Source organism: Puma concolor, chromosome B1 (genome assembly GCF_028749965.1).
Source record: "Puma concolor isolate L17-30 chromosome B1, mPumCon1.1.hap2, whole genome shotgun sequence".
Classification (NCBI taxonomy): Eukaryota; Metazoa; Chordata; class Mammalia; order Carnivora; family Felidae; genus Puma; species Puma concolor.
In genome coordinates, this window is record NC_141670.1 from 72,915,908 (window position 1) to 72,942,901 (window position 26,994).

General features: G+C 38.4%; 1 pseudogene; it reads left to right on the forward strand.

The window, feature by feature from the left end:
- The first annotated feature begins 1,653 nt into the window (after positions 1 to 1,653).
- LOC112859045 (ferritin light chain pseudogene) lies at positions 1,654 to 2,160 on the forward strand (annotated as a pseudogene).
- Positions 2,161 to 26,994: the final 24,834 nt, after the last annotated feature.

Genomic DNA, 26,994 nt, shown 5'->3' on the forward strand with positions numbered 1-26,994 from the left:
TCAATAAGGGTCATGGAAAATGTTTCTTTAACAAAAATACTTGAAATAAAATACATTTAGTGTATTCATTGTTATCTAGACCCAAGTGAGAGCCTTACGTCATTGAGAAATAAAGAGAATAGGCAATCTCTTTAAGAGAACAGAAAAGTATCATAAAATCTGAAAAACTCAAGATATAATGATTCTAGTAAGATTGATGAAATATTACAGGCAAAAATATTACCCTTTTTTAATATACATTTGGGAAAAAATTACTGGGAGACAAAATTGTCATATATGAGAATATAGTAGTAACCAAACTGTAATTCCCATAACTCTGTGGCACCTCTGAGTTCAACTTAATGCCCTTTGGGTCCCAGGAGAAAAGGCCTGTCATGGAGAGGAAAACTGCAGTTATTTGCCCATATCAGAAAGATTATTACTAGAGGATCAGAATAAAAGATCAAAGCTATTTCATGCCATTTGCATCTGCACTTGAGGGCAGGTTCAGACAATAGAGCAGAAATTCTAAGACCATACTATGCTCCTTTTTGGGCATAATTATTCTTTTTTAAAGGGGGAAATAAATAAGTCAGTAAACCAAGATATAAGATCCTTGCCCATCATCTGAGTAAAAACACAGTAAAATGTAGCCAAATACAATGACGTTTACTTAACAGAAAGTATGGATGACTTTATTCTGCATAATGTATCAAAGAGCTAAAATCAAGGTCACTAAAATTTTAAGTTTTAATTATATATCACATGGGGTTCAGATTAATAATATTCGAAGTCTGTTAATCACGAGTCTGGCCTTTAGTGATCAGAAATGTACAAATTGGGAATAACCTCTATAACGGAAGCAATTTTAGCTCCACCATGTTTGGAAGCAATATCTGACTCCCAGGGGAGTCCTCTCTCTGTTTTCCCTTTGTGTATGTAGCATTCTTGCATTTCTTTGTAGTTATTTCCTTATTGTTCATCTCTCTCAAGCTAGGCTAGGAATCTTCTACATATAAGAACATGGTATTATTTTGGCAACCTTAAGATCTAACACCTGAGTGTCATAAAAGAACAGACTTACTATACATTGAAAAATGAGAAAACTTAATATTTTCAATAATAGTAGTCACCATAAGTAACATTTACAATTGTAAAACATTAAATTTAACCTAACAGTTGATAGTCATGTGCATGCTTATGAACTGATCACTACAGAGGGTAAAAAAAGATAGGCAAAAAGACATCTTTTTACTTTCAGTTAATCTACAGTGTAACATGTGTGAGATGAATTATCAAAAAAATGAAATTAGTGCCATTCGAAAAATATCAACAAATTTGTGGATTCAAAGGAGAGATCGCTTATGCAGTAGTCTGAATAACAGCCACCCAAAGATCTCAGATACTTATCCCTGCAATATGTAAATTTTGCCTTATAAAGATAAAGGACCTTTGCAGATATGATTAATTATCTTGATTTGGGGAGATTCTACTGGATTGAGCAGGTAGGCTCTCAATCCAGTCACAAGTGTTACCAGAAAGAAGCAGAGGGAGGTTACCCAGACAGAAGAAGAGAAGGTGATAAGAAGACCAACAGGGAAAAACTTAAAGATGGTGGCCTTCTCGAACCAGCCAACACCTTACTTTGAGCCTATCTCCTACTAGGGATCAACCATGAGCTCTCAGATATGTGAGAATTATTCCACCAAGGTGGAGGTTTCTATCAACCACCTGGTCAACATGCATATGCAGACCTCCTACATCAACCTCTCTGGGCTTCTATCTCCACCTTGATGACATGTTTCTGGAAGAAAGGGATACTTCCTCCAGGAGAAACACCACATCCCTGAGCTTCCCTTGAATATGCAAAACCAGAGAGGCAGCCTCACCCTCTTCCAGGACGTGAAGAAGCCTCTCAACATGAATGAGGTAAAACCCTGGATGCTATGGAAGGCACCTTGGTTCTAGAAAAGAACTTGAATCAGACCCTTTGGATCTACATGCACCTGGGTTCTGCCAGTGCAGACCCCCATCTGTGTGATTTTCTGGAGAGTCAGATCCTAGACGAGGAGGTGAAAGTCATCCAGAGGATGGCGACCACCCAACTAACTGCAGACTGGCTGAACCCAGTCTGGACTGGACTAGTATCTCTTCCAAAGGCTCACTCTCAAGCATGACTAGGACTTTCTGAAGCCCAGCAGCCTCTGAGGGACCCCTCTGGCATCCCTCTAGTGCCAGGGCTTGTGCCTGAGCCTCTCCCTGCAGTCACTCAACAGCTTTTTTAACCACCCAGGAGCCCTCTCCCAAGCCAAGGACCAAATGGAAGCAATAAAGCTTTTTGCAGCAAACAAAACAAAACAAAGATAGCAGCCTTGAAGATTGAGGTGATGCTGTCACAAGTCAAACAATGCCAGGAGCCACCAGAAGCTCAAAAAACAAACAAAAAAAAAAACAAAAAACAAAAAACAAAAAAACAAAAAAAAAAAAAAAAACAAAACAAGGGACGGGTTCTACCCTCTGCCTCTGGAAGGAGCATGGCCCTGCTGACACCAATTTCACCCTTCTGACCAGAACTATGGGAAGATATATTTCTTTTGTTTTAAGCCACCAAGTTTTAGTAACTTGTCAGAGAAGCCATGGGAAACTAATACAGGCTTTAAGTAAGCAATAGTGGAAAACAGAAAAGACACATCTGAAGAGTAATGTAATATTTATAAGGAAATGGAGGCTGACGGGGAGGACTGAGGGTGGAGGAGAGTGTCATAGGCAGTCAGTAACATGAGCAGAATTCAGTCACAGTGAAATTTCATATTCATTATGTCAATTAATTCCAGGAAAGTGATGTTAATAGACAAACTAAGACCAGAGATAAATTCTACTCCCAGTGAACTAAAGCCCGCAAGCCATAAAACTCATATTTAGTGGCATACTTTCCATGTATCAAGCACAGTTCTAAATACATGTATAAGTATTTGTCTTGGTCTGTTTGGGCTGCTGCAACAAAGTACCATACGCTGTGTGGCTTATAAACATCTGATATATTTTTTTTTTTTCTCGAAAGTATAGAGCCAGCATGGTCCAATTCTGGTGAGATCCCTCTTTAAGGGTGCAGACTCTTAGCTTTTTGTATCCTCACATGACAGAAAACAAAGAGGAAGCAAATTGTCCTGTGACTCTAATATGGGTACTAATTCCATTCATGAGGGCTCATTCTCGTGATCTCAGCTAATGTCAATCACCTCCCAAGAGCCCCATCTCCTAATACCATAGCATTGGAGGATAGGATTTCAACATATGAACTTTGTGGAGACCCAGACATTGAGTCCACAACATTAGTTTATATAAAAAATCACGTCTCTAGTATTATTCCTACTGACATATAAGGAAACTGAGGCATAGACATGTTGAAAGCAACTTGGCCAAGATGATACGGAGAATACGTGAGGAAGCTCATAGGTTCTTCACCACTGTCTGTCACTGCTACTCTGGCCAAGTAGCTTAGTTCAGTTTTAAGGGAATAGAAGGAATAATGAGGATCAGGGTAAAAATAATCTGACATTTCATTTTAAGGATAATAATTCTAATAGTACTTATTCTACTCTCAATCTAACTTGTCCTCTGTTAAATCATTTGAAATTAAAACGTATTCGTATATTCAACTCAATTATTTTTCTTTACTGTTTTCTTTCCAGGATCAGGAAAAAAATACATGCAAATTACTATAATTTATTTATAATTGGAGCATGAAAAACAAGCCAATACTCCATATCAATAGCCTCATTTAAGAAAAATTCTCTCCAATGTCATCCTGAGTTGTATTTCATTGGGGATTTTTTTGTTCAGAGGAACAGGCATTTTTGACAAATAAGAGCATTTAGTATTTGTATGGAATTTGTCAATTTTCAACAAGAAATTAAATTACCATTTTTAAAGGAGGCTTAGTTCCTATAATAACATGTTTAGGTATGTTATCACCAAAGAACTTCTCAGAATGTTGTGAGAAATTCCAGTTTGGAGGAGCTGATGACTGATCTGAAGAGACCTAGGACTGGCCCATTTTGGTTTGTGTTTTTCTGACCACCATAAGTCTTCTTCCTCTTTCTTATATATGTTTCATTTCTGACTAGCCAAAATGAATGACTATTTTCAATAATCATTTGTGTGAATTGTTGACTTACAAAAGAAGTTAAATGTGGAAGGACCAAAGTAGGTCAGCTTTCACAGGGTGATTGATCCCTTGATGGAGATAATGATTCAGAAGATGGTTCTAAGCTTTGCACCTAAGAAACATCGAGGTAGCTCAGTCAGTTGAGCAGCTGACTCTTGATTTCTGCTCAGAACATGGTTTCAGGGTCATGGAATTGAGCCCTGTGTCCAGCTCCATGCTGAACATGGAGCAGCTTAAGATTCTTTCTCGCTCTCTCTCTCTTTAAAAAAAAAAAAAAAAAAAAGTGAGAAAAAATATAGCTTTAAATTATCGTTTACATTTACAGTTATGTTTCCTAAAGAAAGATTGATCCTACAGTTTGGTGCAGACACATGTTAAGAAAGCTTTGCTGTCTAATACCATAGATTATGACAGTCATATATGTACAGCTTGGGAAATGGATACATCTTTTTTGCTTAATTAATTGCAATCAATCCTACAAGGTCTTTTGAGAACCATTCAAGAAGAATGTTGACTGAATGTTTAAATCCTGGACTTTGGGATCATCTCTGCCCCCAATATACCTAATAGTGCATGGCTTTGAGAGGTGTATTACCTCTGAGTCTTAGCTTGCACATCAATAGAGTTGAAATGTTGGGATTATTTTCAGGATTAAATTCTATCATACGTAGATTACTTTACACTGAAACTGACACAGAAAAGCTCATTAACTGCTCAATTATTTTTATCAATTGCAGTAATTTGTTAATGTTAGGTCTTTAGCCCCAAAGCATACATACCTACTTACACACATACATATGTATGTCCACAAACACACTTAGAAACACACAACACGCTAAGCAGCCACATCACAAATGTAAATAGACCCTCTTGTAACTCAGTGAGAACGTAAGTAATATTTAGCTTCAGCACATAGCCAAAACTACAAGAAATATCCTTATCCCACTCCTTACTTATGAAGCTGGGTCAAGAGAATTCATGTCAACATAATTAACAATATGTGTCACCACCTATTAGACTCAACATACAGCCCTGTGGCTATTGGCAACAGCAGCGACACAGAAAAGGCAGCTAGTGGCAATGACCTGTCACTCTCTATTATTATTAAGAGAACAAAATAGAATCTCTCTCTGACTATAAAGTACTTTCCCAGTTTAAATTTAGCACAATGCTCTTTTTGATTATGAAGTTTTGCATTCTGATGATTTTAAATCACATGGACTGATTCTGTATCATGAGCAGTAGGTTTACTAAGACAGCCAAGAGAAAAACTTTCAAATAGATATGTATTCCCTCTGGTACTTTGTCCTCTCCTGAGAGCAAAATGGAGCTAAATAAAACCCAGGACATGTGAAAAGTGAAAATATGTTATCACCATTTCAAGTTCAAGAACTTAGGCTGTTTTTATAGAAAGGCAGAGCAACACATCAGGATGGAATTAGCCATCATCTTTTGGAAGAGCTGTTAGGCAGATAAGTGTCAGTTTAGGGCAGTGCTGTATGCCCCGCTAAGAGAGTGCAGTAAAATACATTGGCAATCCCTTTATGTCTTAAATAAAGTTTCAGGGACTAAAAGTCACTCATTAAAGCATGCTTTTATTTTTATCCCTCTGGTACTGAATTTTCACACTGTGTGCCAACACATTGTTTCCACACTACGTGTAACACAACCTAAAGAAATTTATTGGCTAAAATTAAGAACCATGTCCATCCGAGACATCTTAGCAGGAATCCCACTCACCATTGCTTCCTTATTTTGTTGCCTTGTATATTCATTTAAAAAGCCCTGCAAGCTTCAATCCTGAATTGAGCTTATCATCTGAGTATTCTGCTGGTATATTCCAACTAGCCTGCAAGGCTGGAGAAAATCACACAAGAGTAGAGATGAGAGCCCATGCAGAGTCATGGTCTCCAGCCCCATGTGGGTCCTTGGTGCCACCCAACAACCCTTTGTGTCCTAGTCGATGTGATTTCCCAATGCCTTCAGCAGCTATCTCCAAACTTTGACTTCAGTGTCTGAATATACTACCCTATCACCTTCCTCTCACTAACAGTTTTATTTCCTATATCATTTCATTTTCACTTCATTCATTACAATTTCTTTTTCCTAAGTTTTATTTATTTATTTTGAGAGAGAGTAGGGGAGGGGCAGAAAGAGAGGGAGAGACAGAACCCAAAGCAACCTCAGCATGGAGCCCGATGTGGGGCTCAAACTTATAAACCATGAGATCATGATCTAAACTGAAACAGACACTGAACCAACTGAGCCACCCAGGCTCCCCAAGCAATTTCTTTATCACAGAAAAAGAACCCTTCACAGGAGGTCTCCCTTGAAAGTTTTGCTACATACTCTGCATAAACTTCAGTTCTTCTGACTTTCCTTCCTCTCAGCAAAGGAAGAGGCATCACTTCGTACCCAAATTAAATCTGTCCACCTTCTTCTCCCATGTCTTTAGGACTTCAATTCATCATATATCATCTCTCCCTCCATATCTTTAGAATCACTCTTACTTTCCTAGTATAATTATGATAAAGGTTTCTCAATTCAAAACAAAAATTTCATCTCTCTCATGACTCAACATCCCTGTGTAGTCATTGCCTTATCATCTGCTGTTGGAGCAGTGGTATCCTTTTCCATCCAACCATTGCTCAGTCCATTGCCATCAGGCTACTGTCACCACCATTTCTTTCCAACTGCTCTTTGTAAAGTCAACAATGGCATCCTTGATGTTTTATCTAATGAATTCTTTTCAGTCCTTATCTTAATTTTTTTGTGGATGTTTGAACTTTTAAATTCTCTCTTTCTTCAGCTTTGGTGATTCCTCCCGTACTCTTTTGCTTTTCCCCTCCATCTCTCTGGCCACTCTTTCTTCTATTCATCTCCAAATCATATTTCCCATCACTAGCCTGAGAGCCTGTGACATCTCCACACCCAGTTCTTATTGCTTCACACAAAAAGACAATGCAAAGTTGTCAACAGCCCTGACCTCTTGCCTGAATTCCAAATCTACTTATCTTGTAGATACGTCTTCCTCAGTTCCCCAGGGGTTTACAGCCTAATCAAAGTCAACGTGCTTAATATTGAACTTATTGACTGTTCCTCTTAATTACATTCCTTCTCTAAGTTCCCCACACAGCATCTAACCACTTACTTAAGCCACGTACTTGTGGGTCATTCTAGAGTTCTTTGTGTTGTTCGTCCCTTTCACTTAATCAATCACCAGCTCTTACAAATTTACCTTCTAAAGGTCTTGGGTTTGTGAATTTCCCATTTATCTTAACTGCCATTGCTTTTTTATTTGACATATATATATATCACCATACCTCCCAGATTTAAAAAGATGAGAAAGAAGAAAGGACAGAAGGGCATAAGGGAGGGAGGAAGAAAGACACTTTCCTTTACCAATTACAATCATCTATGTTCCTTAGTCCAGATCCTTATCAAATGTTATTACATCCTTATTGCTGCCAAAGATAGTTACATAAAATATAAACATGATTATAATACAACCCAGATTAAAATATTTCAGTGTATTCCCATTTGATTAGGGTTGTCCAAACTACTTTAACAACTAGGCCAAGTGGTAATGACCCAAACACTGGAAATGTAATAGTTTAGATTGAGGGGTAACCTGGCAGTGACCAGGTTGATCGAGCCTCTGGCACCTTCAGCATGTGGCATCCAAGGTTATCCAGAATCTCATCATCCCAGTGGGCTGGAAAGAGAAAAGAGAATGGGGGCATCCATAGGGGAAGCACCTATGGCTGCTCACTTTTCACTCACTGCAGCTCAGTCATATTGGTTACACCCTGTTCTGAGAGAGGCTGAAATATAGTCAAGCTATGACTCAGGAAGAAAAAAGAGATTTGGGTTGAGAACTATGTCTTTGCCTTATTTCCCCATGGATCCAAAATAAATTCAAATTCCTTTGCTTACCGTACTAAATCTCTCTACTTTCTATGTCACCTGGCACTAACTTCTTCTCTACGTTGATCCATCAATCTATGGTTTTGCCATAACCAACTTACTTTCCTCAAACTTTTGCTCAACTAGACCTTCATGGAATCCATGGTGATGTTTCCCTCTGTCTCAGTCACCAGTTTCTCTACGCCTCCTTCTTTTCCTTTAGCTAAACTCTCATCTTTATTACCCGTTTCAGACCACTTTTCATGACAGTAATTGGATGTGCGTAACCTCTGGCCGTGTTCCCATAGCACCCTGTACAGAGCACTGAACGAAATGATATAAGGGGCATCTGGGTGGCTCTGTCGGCTAAGCATTCGACTTGGGCTCAGGTCATGATCTCGCAGTTCGTGAATTCAAGCCCCATGTCAGGCTCTGTGCTGACAGCTCAGAGCCTGGAGCCTGCTTCAGATTCCGCATCTCTCTCTTTGCCCCTCTCCCACTTGCACTCTCTCTCTCTCTGAAAAATAAATAAACATTAAAAAATAATTTTTAAAAAATGATATAAGACTTAGTTCACTTGTCCGTTTTCCCCACTGACTATAAACCCTGATGGCGCCTATTCATGGCAATGATTATTTAAGATAATGTTTCTTTTAATGCATTCAAAATTATCCCTCTGCTTCTTCTAAAACTAACTAAATTAGACTCATTTTTTATTCCAAAATATTTCAATATTAAAAACAAATTTGATATTACAAAATTTTTAGATTTTTTCATTTGTCAGTTGAGTGTTTCAGAAATTATTCTCTGGCAGTGTCTGTGAAAATGCATTTCTTGAGCTCACTTATAACCAGTTTTATAAAAATTAACAACTCAGAGCCCGTGTGCTATTGTCTAAGTAAGTATATCATAGGAATCAGAAATATCCACATATATGCACACAACCACACCTGCAGGTGTGTATATACTTGATTAGGAGTATTTTACATTCACACCTGCATAAACAAGACAAATCACAAATTGTTTTGGAGCATCTGCTATTTGATAGACCTCATATGTTATTGTGCAAAGAAAACTTTCATTAGAATGCAAATAAAATCAATTTTAAAACAGTTTTTCCTTGATTCTATCTAAGTCAAGAAATAGGTAAATTTTTTAACACCTGTCTATATTAAGAGATGATAATATTTTAATTGGAAAGTAATTTACTAAGTGTATGAAAATTTACTCAAATACAATTTTATTGTAATCATAATAAAGTATTGGATTGACAAGAGCTGAATTACATGTCTGTTTTATTAACTAGTTTATGGACTATATGATATTGGGCAATTAGCAACCATAATTTTTGATATTCTCATCTGTTAGTTGGAGATTTACCGCACTCACAGAGTTAAGTGATCAACCCTAGAGAGAGACTCTGTGAAAAAAGAAAGTATTATTTTCAAAAAGTTAGCTTTTCAAAAGCTTACCCAATGACATAATAATCAGAATTTGTGGCCAACTAGCCTTGAGTCCTAGACCAGGTTATCCTTGAACTTCAGAAGACCATTTTACCAATTTACGAATGAATAAACTTCTCAATAAAGGAAGATCTCCATGTATGTGGAGTTTGTATGTGAGTGTGTGTGTAACTGTTTGTGTATATACACATACATATGCATACTGTGGTGTGGGGAAGTCAGTGGAGGGACGGGTTCTCTCTGGTAGGGAAGAACATGAACATTACTGATAATGTTTATAATTGCCAGCACAGAGTGATAAATGCCAGTGTGACTTTTATTGATGTTATTAGTTTCAATTCTGTAATGACAACATGTCCCTAAATAGCCTGCATCCGGGGTGAACAGATCTCACTGTGCCCACTATTTGTTACACATAATACATGTGTATTTATTCACCAATAAGCAGTATCATCAACAGACAGCGTTCTCACATCAGAACACTGCTATCAAAGAGATACCTATGCCATTAACTTTCAGTGAGGCAGGGCAACTGTTTATGCCAAGCTATCTAAAACTCTGAAATATATATCTAATATGCCTTCTACTGCGATTAAAGAAAGCTGTCTCCTGGATAAGGGCTCATATCTTATCCCCAATAAGCTATTTTTTAAAGCTACAAAAAATTCACAAACTACTGCATTCCCGCGTCCTGCTTCCCTGCAAATAGACGCCTGTTTGCCTTAACATCATTCTTCCTCTCCATAATAATTGTAGAAACAGCTACATGAGAAATGCCTGGTGACTTCTCATTCCTTTTAGGAACTATGTTTGCTATCTGAATGGCAACAAATGCCCGTTCTGTTTTCATCCCTTGCTGTTCTGTTCCGTGACGGCAGTGGAGTGCGCCCATCATCACAAACAGGATTTCTCCAGGCTCTGCTCGTCCACTTTCACTGTAAGAAGCTAAGTGTTAAGGCTTGGCTTTTTTTTTTTTTTTTTTTTTTTTTTTTGCCTGTTTGCACATATGCTTCTCTCTCTCTCCTGTGGAGAGGTTAAGCCCCTTGATCTCTATCCTTCCTCAGCAGGATCACTTTTTATCTGCTCTGCTCCCCCATGAGGATAGTGGCTGCCTTTTCTGTTATTGATAAATTAATTAGCAACCTTGGAAGCCTAGACGGTTTGGATGGATTCTAAAATCCTCTCTCTTGATGACTTTCACTAAGTAGAATATGTTTATCCATTTCACAGGACCTATATTTTTAGATCAATGACCTTTGGGTGTGTGATTCATTCTGATTTCATTTTTTCCCAGTGGGTGCAGTTTCACATATGTCTATTTAAAAATAATAAAGCAAGCAATGTTTTAAATGGAATATAATCTATTCTACACCTGTTTCCTTAGACTATTTTGATAGAAGTGAATGGTTTCTATGATAAATTGTACGTTTATAAACAATATACAGCTAAAAGATTTATATATTTCTCATTAAGGTATCATATGAATATTTTAATTTTAAAACCAGTTAATTGAATACAATCTTTTGCAAAACAGCCATATGCTCAAAACAAGGTATTTTTAGTTGAAATGACAGAAATATTTTCTAAGTATAATTTATTTGGGCAAGGATTATTTTGTAGAGCTTTATCTAGTTTTCTTGTTTCTTATGTAATGAGAAATACACCCAGATAGAAATAACTCACATAAAAATTGTGTAACACAATCTGCTTACATGATTTTGTCCATTTTGGTCACCAGAATCTTGGTTGTATATAGATCTTGATATCTCTATGTAAAAATAAAAAAAAGGTAACATTTACCTGGAGACAAGGTCAAAACTATAAAAGACAATCTCTTGGACATGACTCATTTAGAACCCAGAAATATAATTATAAAATTTACTATAAATATTTTCATACAGTATACAGTGAACACATTTCCTCTTTGTTCTCATTCAATTTCCTATTAGATTGACTTTGCATAGAAGAAACAAGCCACTTCCCCTTTGTACCTGAAAGATCCACTTGTTCTTCCCATCTGTAGATGAAATTTCCAACCAAGGTACCTAATACTTTTGGGTCACTATTAGATTGGGATACTATATAAGTTATCATTCAAACCATGTCACTGATGAAAGAAAAAAGGATGGTTATTATCTACATAAAAGCATAAAGTAAAAATCAGGGCTGTCCTATGCAAATCAGGATGTAGAGTCACATGACTTTTTCCATTCACCATTATAGAAAAATCTCAATTTTTGCCCAATTACTTTTCTCCCCTCCACCAACTCAAACCTGCTTCAGGAGATCTACAGAGGAAAGAGCATGGGTGCCTTTTTTTTTTTTTTTTTTTCCTTTTCTACCTTATCCCCTACTTATGCAATGCTGTTTTGGTACATTCTAAGATGAGGTATAGAAAAAAAGACAGGAAAGATAAGGGGGAAAATGTCTTACCTGATTAGTACGGTTGTGATATGGTGTTGATACTCTTTAGATAAAGCAGAGGCCCAAAGCAGACTTTGTTGATTTCATACTGGGGACTTAAGACTGTAGTTCTAGAGTGGCAGGTCTAGAGTGTTTCCTCCATCATGGCATTTTTGACTCTCCACCCAGCACTTGAGCTTCTGGTATTTCTTCCCTTTGTGGGATCCATCATACCTTTAGATGGTCCTCTTAGGCAGGGTAACTTCCAAACAGTCCCAGCCTACAAAGACCACAGTTGATCCATAGCAAAGATGTATTTTCACATTGTGATGGATAGAATTTGGCCTGGTCTTCATACAATATCTTTTTGTACTTCCAGCTCTAGAAAGCCTCTTATGTTGAATTTCTTTTAGCAAAAACAGCCCAGCCTGTATCTCCCTGGCCTTAAGGAATGCATCCCCAAACCTCTAAAAGGTAGTCTTGAAACTTCTTTCTGTCATTTGGCACATGTGAGAGTGAAGCATTCTACCATCTTTCTCTATCGGGAGTCATGGTGGTGGGCAGGGCAAGTCCATAGCACATCAGCAACTCTCTCCAAAATAATCGTCGCTGGCCTCTTTATCTCTGTTATATAGGCTGGGGGTGAGGATTAGCTGATATCAGCAGGGTTGGTTTCACTATTTCATAGTCCGTCTTGTATAAGTGATCCAGCCCTTTGCTTTGGGTTGTGGAAGTGTGTGCCATTAACTGTTTACTTGTTGTTCTCAGCTTTTAGGTTCACCCAGTCTATAATATTTTGATAGAGCAGCTTGAGCAGACTAATATAGCATTACTATATCTTATGGCCTGAGTCCCAGAAACACATATCAAAGACCTACAGAAAACACTCAAATAGCAAGAAACTTACAGGACATATTTTTACTTATTAAAATGACATGTCTTAAATTTATGTACATATAGTGTCTAGTTCATTAACTGCCATATAGTAGGTGCCCAGCAAATGATAAAACCCAAGAATGCAATGTAATTGCAATGTGATTGATCTGATCATCTCTCATCTAACTTTCTAGGACTGAAATGGCCCTATTCTCATCCCTATTGCTCATATGTAATTACTTCCTGCTTAGGAGTTCTTCCCGTGTGCTTTAAGAAGTTGTATATGTATTGTACAAAGGGCAGCTTCGACGCAATTTTTCTTAATGCAAACATGTCTGTCTAAATCATATTCCGAAGGTATCTGCTTGGGTGATATTGTAACACTCTTGGTCTATACTAAATCTTTTGTTTTATATCTGTGTTCTTCATTAACAGTGTTTTATCAGCAACAGCGGTTTTCAACATTTTGGAGTCAGAGGATCCCACGAGGCGTTAATTAAAGCTGTAAACTTATTCAATAGAAGATGCGCATTTACACAACACAGTATTTTGGCTATCGTTTCAAAAAGTTCTGACGCCCAATAGTTGGAGATCCCAGGTTACAAACTCCCCAGGTCCCTAAGAACAGGGTTTCTGCATGGGGTAGAATATGAGGATGGGGGTGTTTAGGATTATTTCACAGTCCTTCAGAGGGATGAGAAATTTTTTGCTTGGAATTTAAACGGAAAACAGATTCCCCCTGGGAAAAACGTGTGTTCTTCGTGAAACTTTTCTTTTTTAAACATTGCCTGATCCCTCCTCTTTCCCATTGTCTTAGCCCCCACCCACCATTATTATCCTCTTCATTTTAAACAAGCACTAGAAGCTCAATAAGGGTCTTGGTGTTTATTTGCTTTTTGACAAGATTGCAGCATATGTACATGCTGCATTTCCCCTCAGAAATCTACTGTTCACTTTGCGATCATCAATGTCTAGCCGAACAGAGGTATTACCACATCCACAGCCTTTTGCCCTTTTCTGATCAGAAAGAGCTGTAAACACTAACATGGAGAGCTTCAGAGTAGCTCATGTTACCTAAACGACTGCATTAAAAATGGCTAAGAGCCACAGGGGGAGGGAAGTGCACCCGAGGGCTCATGGCAGGACTATCTTCTGTGAATGGTATTCACACGTCTCTGCTTAGTAATCTGTGCCAAGTGTCTGGGCCAAGTACTTGAGACCTTGCTCCCCTACTTTTGGGGCCTGTTTGGGACTGATGAAACAGCTTTCAAACACTAAACAGAATGTCAAGCATCAGAGAACTTCCAACTTTCTTCAAAGGAGTTAACATTATTCTCATGTCAAAGACCTTTAATAGGTGTTTTGTTTTGCTTTCCTGAAGGGAGTGGTTTTGGCCCTGGAATTATATCCTCTCATAATTGTGTCCTAAGCAGTGTATATATTTATGACAACCATTAAAAAAAAAAAAAGATATTTCTATTCTCTGGCTTTTGGTTTCTTCTGACCAGCTTTAGGCCAAAGATGGTGGAGAACATTTTCTAGAACATTCTAGGTCTTGGTAAAATTGAAAGGTAAACGTACTCTATTTAGTCCTCATTACTCTTCTTTCAAGCTACTTCTTCTAATTATGCAGTGGCACATTCCAAACATGATTCCCAGTAACATAAACCTAGAAGCTGTCTGACAAGCTGATTCTCTAGCCATTGTGGTCTCTGGATTTCATTAGACTGTAAGCCTCTTGAGGGAAGACACCATATCTTTTTTTAAGTCTATATTTGATCTCCATTGTCTAAAAAGTTATTATCCCAAAGTAAGTGGGCAGTAAATATTTAAATGAATGAATAAAAGAAGATAAACATTTTACAGTCCATTTTAATGTTTTTCTTCAAGTTCATTAAAATACTTGAGAATTCTGTAAACCCTAAACAATACTATTATTGACTGGAAGAACAGTCTTGAACATAGCAGCATCATATTCCCATTCTTGCAGAAATTAACACACCTTCACTAATATGAATTATAGACATGCATAATTATTGGCAATACTGTTGAGGTATTCAGGTAACTAAACTTGAAAAGAACCTGTAGTCAGAGTAGGTTTCTCTATCATCTTCGTCCTTGATAACAAAGCAAGTGTGTTCACCAAGATCCTCATAGCTTTAAAATTCTGATTTTAAAAGGCAGAAATAAACACGTTAATAACTTGCACTCAAAGCCTCTCTATAACTCTATCTTTAGCAAGAACTCTGTGGGAGGAAATTGTCTCATAAAAAGTCTTATTTGTCATTTGGATAATTGATCCCTCCACAATGGGGTCCAAATACACTGACTTTATTGAACTCCACTTTGGAGAAAAAGTGTTACTGCTCTATTCCAATGTATGAAGAGTCCATCAGAGATCACGGAGCTCTGAAGATAGAATTCTTGTAGGGAACAGAATGAGCCTGCCGGTCACTAAAAATAGCCAAGAATATTTATTAAAAAATAAATAAATAAGTGTTGGCCATGTAAGTAATACAAATAATCTTAGACAAAATGTGTTGGTTTTTATCCTACGATAATATTGAGTTTCTATGGGTATTTGTGTGTTGGCAAAGGAAGGTAGGAGGAGCAGAACTACAGTTATTTTTATATAGTTATGCCCACAATAGTTCCAAGTGATTTATCAGATGCAATATAAGAGGATCATTTAACTATCTGAAGGTTCCAGAATTCTTTTTTCAGCTTTTCAAAACAACTGAGTTTTGAGGACATATGATAAAGTGCTGGTGAATTTTTAGGATACACACCACATATACCACCTCCCCTCACCATCATGCACAGGCACACACACACACACACACACACACACACCTCATACAGGATTTTTCATTTTCAAAGTAAATCTGTATTCTTTTTTTTTAAATTTTTTGATGTTTATTTATTTTTGAGAGAGAGACAGTGTGTGAGCAGGGGAGGGGCAGAGAGAGAGAGAGGGAGACAGAATCCGAAGCAGGCGCCAGGCTCTGAGCTGTCAGCACAGAGCCCCATGAAGGGCTTGTACTCACGAGCCTTGAGATCATGATCTGAGCCGAAGTCGGATGCTTAACCGACTGAGTCACCCGGGCGCCCCAAAGTAAATCTGTACTCTGAATTAAATTATTGTATAGCCAACATTAATGAAATTTAAAAAATGATTGCCAAAGATACACATTGTGCCGTGGTACCCACTCATTTCCCTGATGGTCACGTTCAGCGGCGTGTGTGGAAGAGTCGCTGCATGGCCACAGAAATACCGGGAGAGCCATTTCTGAAGTTTATTTTCCCATTTGTGGCATTACAGGTATTCCATTGTGTTCACTCTTTCCTATGATCAATTACATGCCTCTGAGAATTCCTTCTAGGGTAAGCATCCAATATATGACCAGAAGACAGCAAAAATAAGAGTGATTCGTATAGAAAGGAAACTTAAACTGTAGTGATTGCCCTTATTTTCATGAAATGAGCTTCTTTCTCAGCACACTAAATATTCTTAGTGATAAAGACTGCATAACTTTGAATTAGTAAGATGCTTTACGTGACACACATAGCTTCTGCGGAGAATGTACAACTTAGTCTCAACCATGTCATGGAAAGAAAATATGGAAAGAAATGAAAAAATTAAGAGTCAGACCAAAAGCTGCATGAGTTAGCCATTGATGGGAACTCACAGTGACTTTCCACAGCCTGTGAAGTTCACTGGTGGCAACAGACCTACACACACATAGATATGCATCAATCCATTGAGCGATTTGTCACTCTTCACAATCGAGGGGGCCTCTTCTGTTTCTATATTTGATCAGCAAAGGTCATCCTGCACTTACTCATCCTTTCAAGTTAACAATAGCTGTGGAACTTACGCTGTGCTACCAGTAATTGTGTATAATTCTACCCACAAGAAATCCTGTGAAAGATGAAGTCATTAAGCTGAGATGAGATGAGATGAAGGTCAACCCCATCATAATGTTAAACAGCAAAATGACGATTTTAAAACAGAAGTTCTGTTCAAGCTATACAGAACAATAGGAATAAACAAGGGTCAGGGAAATTGAGTTCTAGCTTGAGATGTGCCAACTTGTCACAGGACTTTAAAGGAGTCACACAGCATTTCCGGGTCTTAGTTTCCTTACTGACATAGCCAGTGAGTGGGATTGCGTATCCTAATCTCTTCCCATATGTAGCATTCCTTTTTTGTAAATATAAGTCCAGTTCTAGCTTTTATGTCATCTCGTTCTGGAAGCTACAAAGAAGGACAGGTAAATCCTGCTAGTCCTGCACCCATCTGAGGCTTACCTCAGGGAGGTGGAGTTTTCTGCTGCAAAGAATCATTTTATGCTTCTGCAGAAAAAAGATGTTTCAGAGAGGCATTAAACTGTTCCTTAATGGAAACAACTTCCCTCATGTTCCCAGTGATAATATTGGAAAGACCACTAAAATTCTCTCCTCTGGGTTAAAAAAGTGAGGAAGGCAGTAAAGTGCAAATATTATCTGGGAGAATAAATATGTTAGAGCAAATTCTTTTTATGATTTTTTTATCTCAGCGTTGTTATACTCTAAAATATGTTTGAGGACCGCAAAGATTAAAAAAATTTTTTTTTACTGTTTATTTTAGAGAGAGAGAGAGAGAGAGAGCGAGAGCGTGAGCAGGGGAGGGGAAGGAAGAGAGGGAGACACAGAATCTAAAGCAGGCTCCAGGCTCTGAGTTGTCAGCACAGAGCCTGATGCGGGGTTCAAACCCACGAACAGTGAAATCATGACCTGAGCCGAAGTCAGATGCTCAACCGACTGAGCCACCCAGGTCCCTCAAGACATTTTTAAGCATAGGATATAAACATAGAGCATTAGAAATGAAAACAGAGAAAATGTAAACATATATATTAATGTGTTTTAAAATGATAACAAACCTGTTAGATATTAACACAAGTTGCATATTTTATGAAAAGGTAACTGTATTTTTCCAAATAAAAATTTTGTGAGAAAGGTGTCACTTTACATTTTGTAACAGTCTCGTGTCTGCTGAATAGATTGCAGCTGTTTTCGCTGATTTACTGTTTACTTTTGATCTGTTTTAATGTGTTGTTTTTATGGAAGTATTTGAGGAAAACTGAACTCTCAGATAGAGTTGGAAAAGGGAGGAGTATTTTAGTAGTCCTTTCAAATAATTGCGGATATGCTTTTTGATACGACACCAAAACTTCACAACTTGTTGGGTTTTTTTTTTTAATTTTTATTTTAGAGAGAGAGAATGCATGAGTGGGGGCAGAGGGAGGGATAGAGAGAATCTTAAGCAGACCCCACGCTCAGTGACGAGTCCAGTGTGGGGGCTCGATCCCACCACCCTGGGATCATGACCTGAGACGAAATCAAGAGTCGGATGCACAACCAACTGAGCCACCCAGGCGTCCCAACAACTTGTTTGTTTGTTTTTTTTTTTTGATGATTAGCTGCAATACAGAATCTGAAGCCATACTAATCACGTTTTGCATTGTGATACATTGCAATCCATTGTTCTATCTTGCATTTTGAACAGGTCTTCTCCCATATTTTATTTTGTAACACCATATACCGATCATTTGACAAATGCTGGTTTGCTAAGTTGTAAAGATCTTCCAAATTGAACACACAAGACCAGAACACCATATTCGCTAATATCACCGTCAGTCTCATCAGGAAAGTCTTAAGTATTAGGAAGCCAGCAGGCTTGCAGTGCTGAGACAAGTTTTCACAAACTCCAATCTTTGCTTGACAGCTTGAATTTTATCATTTACAACAATAACTATTTGGCTCACTGTTCATTTTCACAAAAAATATTCCAAGTGTGAATCACCATAGTTTGTCAGATATTTGTTCAAGCAAAAATGTGGTTCTAATAAAAAATCAACTCGTTGAGCTCACAGCTTAATCACACAAGAGCTTGTACTAAAGACAACCATTCTTTGGAATGCAGCCGCAGTTCTCTATGCAAACGTCTCATTTTGTCTCACAGGATGTTAAAAGAGTTGCCCTCAAGGATTGAAATTTTATGAAATAAATACTTATTGTTTCATCAAAGGCATTCTTAGGTGAAAGTGACTTTAAGAAAAACAGCCAGTTTGTGGCAGTAAAATGTACAGAGACCTAGTAGTTTTCATGTCACTGCTTTGATTTAGACAAAGATGTCAACAGCTTTACCTATCATGGCTTTTACATCATTACTCAGATGAAACAATGAAAGGTAAAACAATAAAATGAAATAAAATGAAATGAAATAAAGTAAAATAAAATAAAATAAAATAAAATAATAAGATAAAAAGAGTTTTAACCTTACAGATCTCTTAAAATGATCTCACAGACCTATGATCCTAGATTTCTGTGGTCAAAGTTTGAGAACTACTCCACAAGATTAATACTCTCAGATTACCCTGAGCACAAGAGGTCCTGGTTGGACCTCCTGGAGCCCTTAGCAGAAAATATTTGACAGATGGAGGCCAAGAAATTAGCAAAAGGGAGAAGCTGTTGCAGAAAAGGGCAGTGGACAGTCTTAAAAGAAAAGCGTTTCATATTTAACGTCTTCCATAGCTGAGTTTGGGCATGTCCCACTCTCCAGATCTTAAAGATTATGCTTAAAGTAAATTTTGTCATTTGACATATAGATGCTTCATACATACCTCCTGTTGCTTAAAAGAACGTGTTTATGGTAAAATCATTCCAACGATCCGTTCTGTTTCTGTTACTGCTTCAGTAATTGAGCTAAATATGGTTTGTGTTTTAATCAATATTTCCATTCTGCTGGTCTTTGAGTTCTACAGAGAAGGAAACCTCAACTGAGGGAAGATTGAGCTCTTTTTGGTAAAGGACAGTAGTGTCTTGGATAATCAGTCAACTATCAACTGTTGACTGTCACTAATCAGTCAACTATTCTTATGAAATAAAATGATATCAATGGAATAGATATTTCAATACTTATGATGAGTCGGTTTTCCAACAAATGGCTGATAACTTGATTTTTGTCTCCTATTTGGCCTTCTTCCCTCAGGTTCTTACTTCCAATCCATTCTGATGTTGCAATTTCTTGAAAACCAGAAAAACCACCTAATTAGCTCCAAATTTATTTCAATTAAAATTTTAATTTTGAGGTAATTTTAGATTCACATGCAATTTTAAGAAATAATACACTCCTGTTCTTCTTCTTTTTTTCTCCCCTGCAGCCACTTCCAACAAAAGCTGGTGAATCTTCTCACCCACAAAGCATTGAAACCTCACTCCGTAGCCACAATGTCACGAAATTGACAGCAATGGGATTTGAATCCACGTGTGCAGGGCATGACAGATTAGCGATCCATCAGCTTAACCATGCCGCCACCTCATCACCTATAAGAAATAATACAGAGAGATCTTGTGTATTCTGTATCCAATGTCCGCCAATGAGAAAACTATGACAATGCAAAAATATAACACAATGCAATATCACGAACAGCATACTGGTATTGATAATCAAGATACTGAAGGGTTTCATCACCACAAGCATGTCTCATGTTGCATTTAATAGCCACATACACTTTTTTTTTTAAGGATTTTATTTTCAAGTAATGGGTACACCCAATGTGGGGCTCAAACAACCCCGAGATCAAGAGTTGCATGCTCTACCGACTGAGCCAGCCAGGCACCCCACCACATACACTTTCCTTTACTCCCACCCTCTCCTTAACACCTGGTAACTGCTTGGTAACCACTCATTTGTTCTATATTTCTATAGTTTTATCATTTCAGCAATGATATTTAAATGGAATTACACAGGTTGTAACCTTTGGGGATTGGCTTTTTTCACTCACAGTAAGTCTCTCGAGATCCATCCACGTTGGTTGTTCTACGTATCAGTAGTTCTTTCGCTTTTATTGCTGAGTCATATTCCAAGGTACAGACGTACCAGTTTGTTTAACCATTCACCAGTTGAAGGACATCCGGATTGTTTCTCGTGATCAGTGACTTCAAATAAAGCTACTAGTCTGTGTAAAGATTTTTTGGTAAATATAAGTTTTCATTTCTCTGGAATAAATGCTCAAGAATCCAGGTTTCTCACTCAGTTCCTGTTGACTCCCAAGTTTGGAGAGGGGGTGGGAGTTGGTCCTTAACTGATGGTTAGGGGTGGGAGTTCCGGTTCCCCACTGGGGCTCCACTGGTAACCCTCTGCCTGGGACTGATAGGAAAGCCTTGTTAACGTTCCCTGTGCAGCCTCTACTACTAACTATGCTAACACCACTAACTACCAACGCTACTAACATTATGTAGACTCATTACCACTCAGTAGGATGAAAGCCCAAGGTCTCTACCTACCCTACAAGGGAGATTGGGTGCATTGTCACAATCTGGCGAGGGTGGAAGTCTAGGCTCCCCACCTGGCCATTGCTGGCATGGATGGGGTTAGAGCCACAGTTTTTTCCTGTGTGATTGGTTGAAGTAGTTATTTGTTATTGTCTAAAGGTTTTCTGTCTTGCTTAGCTTATCCTCTTGTGGTCGGTCCTTTGGCTGGAGAGAGAGCAGGTTATCGTCAGAGGTGTTTGGTTTGGTTTTCTTCTGTGCCTCTTAGAGTTTCTGGATTGATGGCTTCTTAAGTCTGGAATATATGAGGCAAAAATAAAACTGAAGTAACTCATCACCATGTTGGTCCTTTGATCCTTAGGTTTCTAGCTGGTCTGCCTTCCTCTCTCCACCTTTCAGCGTCTTCTTACATTTCCTGTATATGTACATGTACACATTTTGCTTAATGGGAAAAATCAAAAATAAAAATACGTCTACTCCATTTTTCTGGGAGCAGAAGACCACCTCCATTATTTCAAGGGATACAGCTCACCGCACACCTCCCCCCCACCCCGTCACCATTCTGTCTGGCATTTAAGCATGGCTCAAGTACACCTATTCATCTTCTCATTGTTCTGCTGGAGAATTTTGCATTATTCATAGAAATAATTAATAATTCTGAGGTGCCTGGGTGGCTCAGTGGGTTAAGTGTCCAACTCCTGGTTTCAGCTCAAGTCATGATCTCATGATTCATGAGTTCGAGCACCTCATCGGGCTCCGTGCTGATACTGAGGAGCCTGCTTGGGATTCTCTGTCTCCCTCTCTCTGCCCTTCCCCCACTTGCACTGTCTCTGACTCTCTCGAAATAAATTAATTAATTAAAAGAAAAATAATTCCTATTTTGATTTTTTTTTTTTTTTTTGCTTTTTTGAGCCTCATATGTGAAATCCTTTTGCTGCTCCTTATGTCTGTATTGAAGCACACTTTCTCAGCATGTACTTCACCTCCTTTAAGAAGTCACCCCAGCTATACCACCCCACCTTGACTTCCCACTATTCTTATAATATCTGGGGGTGCCTGGGTGGCTCAGTCGGTTAAGTCGGTACTGACAGCTCAGAGCCTGGAGCCTGCTTCGGATTCTGTGTCTCCCTCTCTCTCTGTGCATCCCAAACTTGTGCTCTACATCTCTCTCTCTCAAAAATAAATAAACATTAAAAAAGTAATAAGAAATATAGTTGTTATCTGTACTATTTTGTTCCTTATTACTTGTTATCCAGTGGCCTTGTGTTATTTGGTGACTTCTGTTATTTAATTACTTTCCCACCACCTTCTTGACCTTAAATATAGAGATTCTGTTTTAAGGTCTTTTGGGTTATTTTTTTACTGAAAATACTTTTAAAACTTCCTGTTTGCTTTCAAATGATGTAGCAGTTTCTGAACTACTGTAAATATTCTTTTGCATATAAAAAAGCTTCTTAAAGATAAACCTGAAATTTTCAGGACAGGATTAGCATAGGGCACAGAACTTCCCAATACATTTGAACACACAAAAAACTCTAGTAATCACTGTCTTTTAGTTAATGTTTGCATTGGATAGATGAGAATCAGAAGCTTTGGACAGAATCTACTAGAAAGGAAAAGGATTAGGCATTATCACCAGCTATATGTTACAGTGCCCATATGTTATCACCTTAACCAAACCAATAACTAGTGATTGAAATGTATAATCAAGGCTCTTATTGGAGCATATTATTAGCTTCTCTCTATATAAAATTCCTGGTAACGGCTTTGCAATTATTAAGCTGCTTCTTATATTTGCTCCTTATATTTACTGATGATTTATTATTTATTATTTAAAACTCCATGTTCTTGCCCATCTTTTATAATTTTCAACATTCTTCCAGGTTGTAGTAATAAGATCATGTAAGGATTACTTACTTTTATCTAGCAGAAAATTTGCACCAATGAAGACGGAAACCAGACTGTTTTATAAAGCTGAATCTCCAACTTTGATGAGAATTTTTGAAGGGGAAAGAAAAAAATGGCTTGAGGAACAAAAAGTATTTTGCATCTCAGAGCAAATACAGCTTTCAGGCTCAATTTGCTCTACTCTTAAGTATTAGCTGCCTTTCCAGAAAGTCATGTGCAAAGCAAATATATATCAAAACATATTTTCCACTGAAGAATTATAAGTTTTAGAGGCTTAATACTGAAAAAAAATCTCAAGTTATAAGACTGTTTTCAAACAAATATAGTTTTGGACATCTACTACATACTGTTTAGGTTGGGAGGAGATCATAATGAAAATTTTAGAATAGTCCTCAAAAACAGCAATTAAGAATCCTTTGCATTTCTGTAGTGCTTTATAATTAACAAGGATCATCTATATACATTACTTCATCAATGTGATTCTTCAAAAAATTCTATATATTGAGCAACGCAGTTCTCATTTTAGGGGCCTCTGCCTTTACTTTGAAAATCACTTTCTTTGCTAACCAGTGGATTTTCTATGCATTCTAAATCCTCATTCTGTGTGCGGTGACTTCATCATGTGTACCATCGATCCTTGTGATATTTGCACATTCATTTTAAGCAAACACACTAAAAGGTATCACGCAATTAATTTCCACCCCATCGGGCATTTTTCCCTAGTTCAACAGTGAGCTGGTGATTAAGAAATGCCGTGCTGCTGTTGTTCCGGGTCCTCACCTGACCTCAATTACCGAATGAAGGCAGGAGGCCTCTAATCTTCTCGTTTTCTGATGCCACGTGGTGAGCAATCTCTTTAGATTCTAAAGTCTAGAGCATACAACTCCTGCTTAGAAGACTCAGTTACTCGTCTGCGTCGGAATGTAAATAAGCATTAAGTGTATGTGTGTTTCATTAAACGATTGCAGGGTAAATATAGCTCCTGACTGAGATTTTAAATCTCTTTCCATATATTTTTTAGAAGTCCTCTTCATGCTTCAGCGAAATGGTTATATACGAAAAGGTACATCTGTATAATCTGTGTACGTAGATCATCAAAACCATTCAATGGATTTGCTTGTTGCAGACTTACCCCAAATTGGGCTTCTCCTCTCCTTCCTGAGCACCCCGCTGGGTGACATTTCCCTGCCTCGCTTCAACGTAGTTATGGAATACGACTGACCCAATAGAATGTGAACAAAAGTGAAAAGCATCACTGCCCAAGCTAGCTCCCAGAATCCTCCCCTGCACCAGTCCCCCCCACCCCCCACCAACTGTCTGGAATATTGATGACCCCACAATTACCTTAGAAGCCATACCGAGGATGGCAGAATATCCATTACCCTACATCCCTGAAAGACTATGGAGAAGGGCTCCCCACCAACCTGTTCACCTATTCTGTAGCATTATATGAGCCAAACACATTTGCATTGTGTTTGAATTTTATGCATTTTGCATCCACTTATTACAGTTGGGGGCGAAGCCAGGTTTTGTCAAACTTACGCACACACAATTTGAGAGGTTGTCTTCAAGAAAAATAATACAAATTACAAATACAAAATTCACACAAGTAAACATTTAGAATGAGACTTTTAAAATCCCGATAAATGATAGAAACCTTATACATTTAGGTCCCTTTTTTCTGAGACATGCTTAGGCAATTGCCAGGATTTCTTATGCAAAAATGCTTCCCGGTTACAGCTTGGATTATCCTTCATACCTAGAACACCTGAAACTCCCAGAAACCCTCAGCACCCACAGAGGTTTGGGCGAGGGAGGGGCTCCAGAGCTTAAGTTTCATTAGCTCTACAGTGAACCTGCCTTTGGTGACATCAGTTAGCCTCTCCTCATACCAGAATACAAGCCTTCTTCAGGTCCTACAGGGAGGCACAATGACTAGAGAGCCCAGTGGTAATACAAGTAATACCCTCTTGAGAAAGAGGGACAAAATTGTTCCACTGATTTGCTCTAGGCCTCAGAGATGAAGCAATTTTGCAAAGCTTCCTCAAGTTTTTAGTAACTGGTATTTCTTGAAAATACAATTTACTTCGAAGGTATTGTTTCTGCTCCTCTTATCTATTGACAAGATATGGCTATATCACACATACGTTAGTTTGCCTACAAAACCCTTTGACAGTTTGACTTTTTTCAGTAAGTGCCAATATAACCTTTAGTTAAATGAACTGATGGCATGAAAATTCCTATGTTATAGAGTCGTGTTATCTTTAAATTGCCCAGACCTTAAGGCTATTCATTTCTAAAAGTTATTTTAAGATCTAAAAGATTTTTTGTAATGTTTATTTATTTTTTGAGAGAGAGAGACGGAGAGAGAGACTGGGGGAGGTGCAGAGACAGAGGGAGACACAGAATCCGAAGCAGGCTCCAGGCTCTGAGCTGTCAGCATAGAGCCTGACGCGGAGCTTGAACTCACAAACCATGAGATCATGACCTGAGCCGAAATCAGGCATTTAACTGACTGAGAACCCAGGTGCCCCTATTTTAAGATTTTAAAAAATAACATAATATCAATGAAAATCACGTGATCTACAATGTCCATATTATAATAATAATCCAACAATGCCTCACAGCATTTGAATTTACACAGAAAGTATCCCGAGGGGTTAGATATCTCTATGCTGGGTCTTGGCAGTGAACCTAGTCTGGTTCTCCTCCCTATCCTCATCCCTCTACCCCTCTCAGTCCTCTGGCTGAGTCCCTCTTCCTCAGGGTCAGCTCACTAATGCAGCACAGCAAATATTCACACACCTACGAATCTTTCTCAGTCATGTAATGCTCTTGACCCATTCTAAAATCTAGGAGAAGGAAGCTAACCATGGCCTCAATCAATATCAGGAAGTCTCCCAAATCTTCCCGCTCTCGCCTCCACAGTGAGACTTGACAAGAAAATAAATCTCCCAGTCAAGGCATTTCCTCCGAATCCAGCACCCTCTCCTCTGCCATTGGTCCTAAATGCTACACTCCTTCTACTCTCGAACTAACTAGAACTCTGTGTCCTGAGAGCCGTCTTTCCATTTATCATATGCTAGAAACAGGAGACAAAGAGGGAATGATAAAATAACACAATCTGCTTTCTCTTCAGCGACTTTTTCCCTAGAAACGGTGTATTAGTCAGAGAAACAACTTACAAATATCATACTGAGGTTTTGCATGCGTAACAATCTCGAGAGCTGCAGCATTGAGCCATATCACCCCCTAGAGATTGTTTGTGGGCACTGAGCACACTCGCTGTGTTACTGAAACAGAAGGTTCTCTGTGTTTCAGACACATTGAAACATTTGCTGAGGCACATCTCTTGAATTGGAAGATCCCATGTCTTGTTTTCAAATCTTGTTGGGATGACAAAAGGGGAAAGAATGGGAATTCCTGATACTTGTTGGGAGGATGACAGGTTTCCTCTTAAAATTTGCAAATATGCAAATATGTTTAGGGGCAGATGCGTTTAGATTGTGGTGATAAGTTTATGAAATATTTCACATACTACCTGGCCACATAGGTGCTTAGAACATATTGAAAGGAAGGAAGGAAAGAAGAAAGAGAGCAAGGGAGGGAAGGAGGGGAAGAAGGAAAGGTGAGAGAGAGGACAGAGGGAAGAGGGAGGGAGGGAGGAAAGAAGGAAGAAGAGGGAAAATTACAGTATGAATGGTCAGTCCGAGATGCAAGACAGGGATATTGTGGGGGCAGGCAGGGAAGGGGACTTATTCCAGGTACGGAGTTAGACTCCACCTTGCCAACACCCTACTTGGCCTGCTTCCTCAGTAGCCCTGTGTCACTTCAGCATCTCTCCAGGTTTGCAGGTTCTGGGAAAGAGATGACTCTATTATAAAGGAAAGAACTGTGTCTAAGAGCTGGTGGAAGAAGAGCAGGAGTTCCTCTGTAAGACAGAGAGAGAAACCCCTAGAGGGCTTATCAAAAGGG